This window comes from Nuphar pumila, chromosome 6, assembly GCF_984573655.1.
Source record: "Nuphar pumila chromosome 6, dmNupPumi1.hap1.1, whole genome shotgun sequence".
Taxonomy (NCBI): Eukaryota; Viridiplantae; Streptophyta; class Magnoliopsida; order Nymphaeales; family Nymphaeaceae; genus Nuphar; species Nuphar pumila.
Genome location: NC_143254.1, coordinates 46,067,844 through 46,076,690, shown reverse-complemented (window position 1 = coordinate 46,076,690; position 8,847 = coordinate 46,067,844).

Genomic DNA, 8,847 nt, shown 5'->3' with positions numbered 1-8,847 from the left:
ATAGAGGTCGCTGGCAGCTCCAGTATGGCGGAACACCAAGCTGTCGTCAAGCGACACCACCAGTGGCTTCCTCCAACGAGAGGGTGGTGTATGTTCTCCCCCGATTCATTGAATCTCACGTCTATATTCGGGGGTCCGAATGAGCACCACGTATACAAGCACATGGGGCTCGTATTCCCATGTATGTTGACATCACTTAACATTAGAGTCTGGTGTGGTTGCAAAGACTTAACTACCCTTTCTTGCTATTCTTCTCATAAAGCGACGGTTTGAGAAAATGACAAAAATGTCTTTCATTCAAAAAAGAAAAAACAAACAATTCAAAAAAAGGACAAACATGTCCTTCATTCAGAAAGTCGAGGATGATGTTGACTCTTCAAAGTTTACATAGCGAAACGAACCTTAATCGTTTCGCCGATAGTGATCTGGCGAAACGATGGTGAGTCGACGATCCGTTGGTGAGTCGGCGATCCAGTGGTCATCCGACGAAACAAACCTGAGTCATCAAAAATATTTGTTTGAACTTTTTATCGTCATCTTTTTCTTCTTTATTCTCCGTAAAACACTGTAAAACCCTCTCTTTCTCTAGAGAAGAAATCAAGGGAGGCAAAGAGTTCCCCCTGGAGAAGGCCATGAACATCAACCCTCTCACTCTCTCTTCTTTCTCTCTCTACTTCTATGCACATCCAACAGACGATCCTACATTGCTTCATCAAACACTGACTTACCTGCACACTGACTGTAGCATCGTTCAACTTGATGAGTTGTGGAGCCTGATTCATAGTTTTTGCCCTTACAGGAGGGGGTGTGGGGGCTCCTCACAGCGTGGGTAACATCATTCAACTTGATGAGTTGTGGAGCCTGATTTAGAGTTTTTGCCCTTACAGAAGGGGGTTCGGGGGCTCCTCCTCGGCGCGGATCCCTCGGCGCGGATCCCGCTGCGCGGTCAGCGGGCGAGGGTCCAGGGGGGCCGCCCCTGGCGAGGGCTCGGGGGGCAGTGCCCTCCGGACCAAATTTTTTTGGGGCCTTCCAACAGCGATTTATAGTATTATCGGGCTTTCCTACAGCGATTTGTAGTATTTTTTGGTCTCCAACGAACACCACAACGATTTATAGTGTTATCTGGCTTTTCAACAGCAATTTGTAATGTCTTCTGCAAATCACTATAGCAATTTATAGTGTTTTTGGGTCTCCAACGAGCCCCACAGTGATTTATAGTGTTGTTGGATCTCACTATAGCGATTTGTAGTGTCTTCCGCAAATCACTATAGCGATTTGTAGTGTTATTCAGTAAGCAAATCGCTGTAAATCGCTACCCGAATTAGGACCAATTTGTCAGGGTCATATCTCCCTAACCGGAGGTCATATTCCAAATCTGTAATAAGTGGTGTCTTCGTTATTGAGTCTAGTTTATTCCTGTAAATTTTCAGCGATTTCTATTGTCATTTCATTCCTCATTTTAACTAAAAACCAGACTCCTATTATTTTGTGTTATTTGAGTTGCACAACATCATTCTCGCTTGACATCCACGTCTTGATTCTGGCATGATCCTTGTTGGATTTTTCATTGATTTCTTTCAACCTTGCTTGGAACAAACATATATCTTTCTCACCACGACACCCTATGCATTTTTTTACCATGACACCCGGGACCCGTGCCGGGGGGGAGCCCCCGGACCCCCCTCCTGTAAGGGCAAAAACTCTAAATCAAGCTCCACAACGAATCAAGTTGAACGATGCTACCCATGCTGGGAGGAGCCCCCAAACCCCCTTCCTGTAAAGACAAAAACTTTGAATCAGGCTCCACAACGAATCAAGTTGAACGATGCTATCCATGCTGGGAGGAGTCCCCAAACCCTCCTCCTATAAGGGCAAAAACTCTAAATCAAGCTCTATAACTCATCAAGTTGAATGATGTTACTCACGCTGGGAGGAGCCCTCAGACCCCCCTTCTGTAAGGGTAAAAACTCTGAATTAGACTCCACAACTCTTCAAGTTGAATGATGCTACCCACGCTGGGAGGAGCCCCCAGACCCCTCTCCTGTAAGGGTAAAAACTCTGAATCAGGATCCACAACTCATTTAGTTGAATGATGCTACCCACGCTGGGAGGAGCCCCCAAACCCTCCTCCTGTAAGGGTAAAAACTCTGAATCAGGCTCCACAACAGTCAATGTGCAGGTCAGTCGGTGCTTGATGGAGCAATGTAGGATCTTCTGCTGGATGTGCACAAAAGCAGAAAGAGAAGCGAGAGAGAGAGTGAGAGGGTTGATGTTCATGGCCTCCTCCAGGGAAGATTTCTTTCTCGGATAATCCTACAGTGCAGAGACTGGGTCTTAAATAATCATCTTCGAGGCACTTAAGTCTTTACAACCACTCATTTTCTAGAATCGTCATTTTTTTTTGCACCAATGGAGGAGAGGGTACTTAAGTCTTTGCAATCACATCAAACTCCAATGTTAATTAATGCTGACAAACACGGGGATACGAGACACACATGCTTAAATACATGGTGCTTTTTGGGACCACCCGAACACAAGATGTAGCTAACTGGCCTGTTCGGGGGGAGAACATATAACCTGCTTCGTCCTCCAACTCTTACCCACCAACTGATTCAGGTGGGAAAGGATGGTTTGAAACTGATTCGGGTGCGAACTGGTTCCCCTTCTCTTCTCATTCTTTCCATTGTGTTTATTCAAACAATGGAATCAATTTGGTACTAAAGTTGACTTGTTCATAGGCCAACAACCAACCTTTCTCCAGGTTTTGACTTAGATCTGGCCCAAACTCCTTCAAATCATATCTTGTTAATTTGACCCAAATCTGCCCCTAAACCCTGTGTTGGATTCATATCAACTCCAAAATCCATCTAAACCCAAGCTTTGTGACCCGACTCATTCAACCCCAAACCTTGGACCTAACCCACTAAACTTTAATCCTTGTTCAACCCAAAAACCTATTGACTCAAACCCAACATTTGATACAAACTTAACCCACATAAACATGACTCCATTAAAACCAAATATCACCCAAACCCACCAAATCAAGACCATACCCAGACCTTAAACAAGCACTCAAATTAAGTATACGACCTGGAATCCAAACATCCACCAAGAACTGTAGAGCAATGGGTCAAATATTGGTTTCATGACCAGTATGGTGATGAGTTGGATGCTCCTAAGTTCATAGGTCAAGACAGTCCAAGTGCATTCCTGGATTGGATTGGAGTGTACCTTCCCAGATTCAAGAATACGAAAATGTCCTCTTGGTCATTATCGTACTTTGTGATGCAGTAAGACTATGATGGATGGGCGCGGAACTTGATCGTAGATGCAAAGGACTAGAAGGAGTGTCAACCTAGATCAAAGTAAAGAAGTTGATGCTTATGAAGTTCGTAGAAGATTTAATTTGTGTCTTTGACCTAGAAAACATCGAAACCCAGTTAGATAATACCTTGTTAGAGCATACCCCAAATGAGCCTTCATTGAAATCCATTCGAGACCTATCTGATGACCAAAATCCAATTAATGATGATTTAGATCCAAATTTGTTTATGGATCCAAGCCTATTTTAGTGAATTCGCTTGGACCCACCTTAGATCCCAAAGATTCAACCTTAGACCCACTTGACCCAATCCAAAGTGACATTTCACAAACTCTATCTGTACCCCCAATATATTCAAGATCCAAACCTTAATAACCAAATCCAAAATTGTCCTATATCCATATTCCAACACCCAAACCCATTTAAGATCTTGGACATGCTCAAAGTGGTTGAATATGGGCTTCCACAAATGGTTATAGATGAGGTTCCTTTAGAGTGGATCCAAGTTTTGTTTCAGCCATTTGCTTCAATTTGTTTAACCCATTTTACTTTAGAGACACCTCACATGACTTTGCTTGGTTTGAAAATAATGTTCTTAATTTTTGTATGCATGTTGGGGTAGATCTTGTTTGATTTGTTCAGTTTAGAGAGTAGTATCCAGTTTCATATTATGGGCTTTTCAAAGGTCAGTTTGACTTGCAAAAGTAAAATTTTGCAATGATAACAGGTTTGGCAATCATGATGGGACTTGTCTTTGCCTGATCATTCTTGTGCTCTGATCTATTTCACTTGTCAAAATTATGTTCTACAATGTCAGCTATATATCTTGTGAACCTAGAAGCCTAGAACCAAACCCAGTTGACATGGATTGCATGTAGACTTAGGCATGGTTTGGTAAGAACGATTGAGAAGGCATTATTCATGCTCACTTAGACTTAGGTCAAATACAATCCTCCTCAATCTAGGAATTGCTTGAAAACAATGTTTGCTTCTCATAAATGTTTCAAAATTCTACTTCTTTAGGTCATTAGAGCTTTATGTTTTCTTGTATGTTGATCATATTTCAAAAATAACTCCACCTACTTTTACATGGCCACCACTTTGCTAGGCTTTCTTTCAGAACCATAGTTCGAGACAAAGTCTCACAACTGAGCCACCCATTTGGGTTGATCCCATCTACTACGTACTAAGGGTCATAGTCCAAAGTATATCGGCAGGCGCTCAAGGATGTTGGAAAACATGAGCCTAGAACCAGAGAATTCTTTTCATGCCATGTACATCGAGCATCGGCTCGAGTATATCGGCATAGCTTGATTGGACACAGATGATTTGAGTTGTAGAGTTAGGATTAGGGTCCTACAACTATTTTAAAACTTGTGCATCTAGAGTCAACTTCTTAGGGAATGCTCTATGAGCATACTTGACTGTGCATGATGTGATTGAATGCATTTTTAGTTATTTCTCTTTATTCCTTTTAATTCCTTATATTTTTCATAATCTTTCTGAAAATACTATTTTCAAAATACCCTATTTTCCATTTATTTTCATTACCTAACATTTCCTTTTATTTTCATAAAACCCTGGACGATTTTTGTAAATTCTTTATTTTCCTTCAAAACTTCAGGCGATTTTTCATCATTCCTTTCCTCTGGATCTTGAATTTTCAGCTTTATTTTGATCCTGCCTGCTATTTTTCTCAAGAACATTCATGTATTTTTCTCATGGATTTCAATCCTATTTTCAAAATCTCTTCACCTTATTTTCCAGTGAATTTCGTGATCATGGCAGTGGAAAATTATCCTCCCACCTTTCCTTATGGTTTATCTTAGTTGTGTACTTCCTTCGTCGAAGTAACAACGCAATTGTCATAATTTTAGCGAAAACCCAATCCCTGGTAATGGGATATTCTTTCAGAATTGTCAACCTAATGTCATCAGATTTTCCTCTTCTCCTTTTTATAAAAATTGTTGCCCTTAAAAAAATCATCATTCTGATCATCCCCTTTACCCTACAAAGAGTATTGGCATTGTTGGATGGTTCAAACCAGATCAAGCAAGAAAATTGCATCATATCAGCGCGTCAGCAATATTAGCAGTGAGCAAGAAAAGTTGAGTTTCCCAAATTCGGCCAGAAGACAGGGTCAGCAAGGTGGCGATGACATTAATTCTGCCATGTATGCTTTATTCCAGAAGATGATGGCCAAGATGCAATCAAAGCAAGCTGAGGCTAGCTCAGGAAAGGTATCGTCCAGGAAGAAAACTAAGGGCAAAACTATCAAGAAACACATTAAAATTGCCTGAAAGAAGATTCAATAGGACAATGAATCTGAAGGGGCAAATTCTATGGAAGAAGCCTTAGATGAAGAGCAAGAGATAGAGCTTGAGACTACCAAACAGTCAAGGCCGCAACCAGCAGTCGATGATCCGATCCAGCTTCAGCTGAAAGAAGTAACTAGGATGGTCAAGAGAGATAATCAGGCTTTGTTCATATGCTTTCCGCGCAGCCTAGACGACACAACAGCCAAGTGGTACTCCGAGCATATCAATCCAATCGAGTTGCGGAAGTTTGATAAGGTGGTCAATCTTTTCATCGAGTGATTCCTATTCAACATTGAAGCATTGTCAGCGCTCAATCATCTCTACAATACAAAGCAAAGAGACCATGAAGAAACCCAAAACTTCATCCGCAGATGGAGGGGTACCTGCTATAAAATGAGAAACTCCATCTCAGAGGAGCATGCGCTCCAAATTGTCCTGAACAACTTCTCACAACCCCTGAGAAGCCTTATTTCGACCTCGCCTTTCAAGTCTTTCATTGAACTTACTAAACGAGCTGAGTGGCTCGAGATGGGGATGGAGAACGAAGTCTATAAAGGTATCACCCTCATCAAGAACAATCAAGATTCAAAGAAGAAGGCAAACTTCACCCTCTCTGCCACCTCTGGCAGCAGTGACAGCAAAGATAGCAAGGACAACCATACAGGTCAGAAAAGAAAGTCTTCCAAGCAGAATGACAAACCTGTTCAGTCCAACTTTCAACAGAAAGAAAAAATAAAATATGATGATTGGGGTAACGATCGCAAGTTCACTCCTCTAGAGCAGTCACTCGACGAAGTCCTTGAATATATGTTGACCAAAGAATTAGTAAAGCTCCCAAGAGCCACAAACCCTCCCACGATCATGGGAACATTCATGAATCAGTTCTGTAAATTCCATTGGGCAGTAGGGTGCGACACCGACCATTACTTTGTCTTCAAGAACGTCGTTCAAGACTACATTGACAAGAATCTTCTTGTTGAAAATGAAGAAGACATCAGTCAGTCATCCTGACCAAGCTTTTTCTCGATCATTCAAGAAACCGACAATGTCAGTGCTTTCTTATTTTTGTCATTTTGAAGCGATGATGTGATCTCGTTTTCTTTCTTTGATTTATCATTCTTCCTCCAATATATCAATAAGATATCAATTTTCTTCATAGTTGGCACCATCTTCTTTATATATTGTTGTTCTTTCTCCTTTTTTGCAAAATGTCTTCTTGCCAAGAGTAACCTCTTTTAGAGTGCCTCCCGAATCGATCAAGAAGTTTGTTACCTTATTGCCCTCAGAGAGTGTTTATCAAATACCAATTATTTATCCTTTTGTTCAATGTCTTACTCCCTAGTCACACTGTGGCATCTTTTAAAAATTTATTTTTACCTCAAAATGTTCTATATGCAGGCAGAATCAAACAAAATCTCTCACCATTCATTTGCATTCATTTACGTTCTTTTGCATCCATTTGTATTAATTTGCATCAAATTTATTACCCATTCAGGATAAGGGATAATCTTGAGACCCGACAATTGTCCAAGTAATCATGAGGGTGAAGGTTGAAAATCTCTCATCACAATCAACAAGCACTTTTCAAAACACCATCTTGTCCAAATTTGACATTCGGGTCGAGTCTTTTATCAAAACTGTTTTTGCCAGTCATGTCAAAAATGACCTTAGGGTTATGCCTATTACCTAAATCCAGTTCTCACTAGTCGAACCCTCTAAATCTGGTTTTTACTAGTCAATGTTTCGAAACCCAGTCCACACTGGTATAGTTCTCCTTTGAAGATTTGAGTTCTGACTTAAATTTTTCAGTTGCCTTTGGGATTCGAGTTTTGACTCATATTTTTTTCCTTCAATTGGTTTAATTTTCCTTCAGATATTCGAGTTTTGACTTCAATTTTCTTTCCTTCAATTAGTCTATTTTCCTTTAGAATTCGAGTTACGACTTGAATTTTCTTTTCTTTAAATTCTCATTAGTCTAGTTTTTTCTTCAGAGATTCGAGCTCTAACTTTAATTTTCTTTCCTTTAATTGGTATAATTTTTCTTTGAAGATTCGAGTTCCGACTCAAATTTCTCAGTTTTCTTTAAGATTCGAGTTCTGACTCAAATTCTCTTTCGTTAAAACCCGAATTGGTTTAATTTTCCTTTGAGATTCGAGTTCTGACTCGAATTTTCCAGTTTTTCTTATAATATCTGAGTTCTAACTCAGACGTTCTTTCAAAAACCAACTTCTAAGTTGGAGTTACCTTCAAAATTTGACATTGTGCCAGGACTTACCTTCAAAATTCCAACTTCATATTGGATTTACCTTCGAAATTGAGCTTCATGTGGGACTTTCCTCCAGAAGCCCATAGATGTGTCAACTCGATGTCAAGTAATATCTTTCACCAAGGATTTCAAGAAAGTTTGCTAATTTGCTATCAAAAATAGTTGTTGGTCTCAAAATCTTTATTGCACAAAATTGTACCTCATATTATCTTCAATATTCCTTTCAAAGGATAAAGCTTTTGCGAAGAAAGAATAAAATTCAAGTTTTTCTATTGGTCAACCAAAAGGATGAAGAAAAATCCTCGATATGACTGGCAAAGGAAAAACTCAATGATATTGAAAAGTTATAAGTGAATCAATATTGATCATAGCTATGACACATCTTTAAAGACCATTCTTATGGTAATAAGGTAGTGAAAATATCCTGGGTGATAAAAAGAATCCACTCAATTTCAATCTCTCCAGTCATTCAAGTCGTAATTAATTATCTACAAAAGGGATCTCTCAATCATCGTCAAGTTGAAGACTGATGGATGAGCTAGACCCCCGGAGCCAAAGGAGACTCGGATCATCTCTAAGTTGAAGGAGTATGTGATGTGTTTTTTCAGGGAAAGTTTAAATCATCGCCAAGTTGAAGGCTGGTGCGTGGAACCTCCCGACAATCCCTAAAAGATATTTGATTGTCGTTATCATAAAGAGATTTTCAATCCAATGAGACAATCTTATTAATTTAATTCTTGGGACTAAAGAAGACTCAAATCATCTCCGAGTTGAAGGAGTATGTGACATGTCCTTTCAGAGAAAATCAGAACATCGCCAAGATGAAGGTTGATGTGATGAAATTCTCGTCAAATCCCAAGAGAGCTTACTTTTTATGTCTCAAAAGAATACAAAGATCATCAAGAGATTTCAATTAAAGAGATAGCATCCTTAATATAATC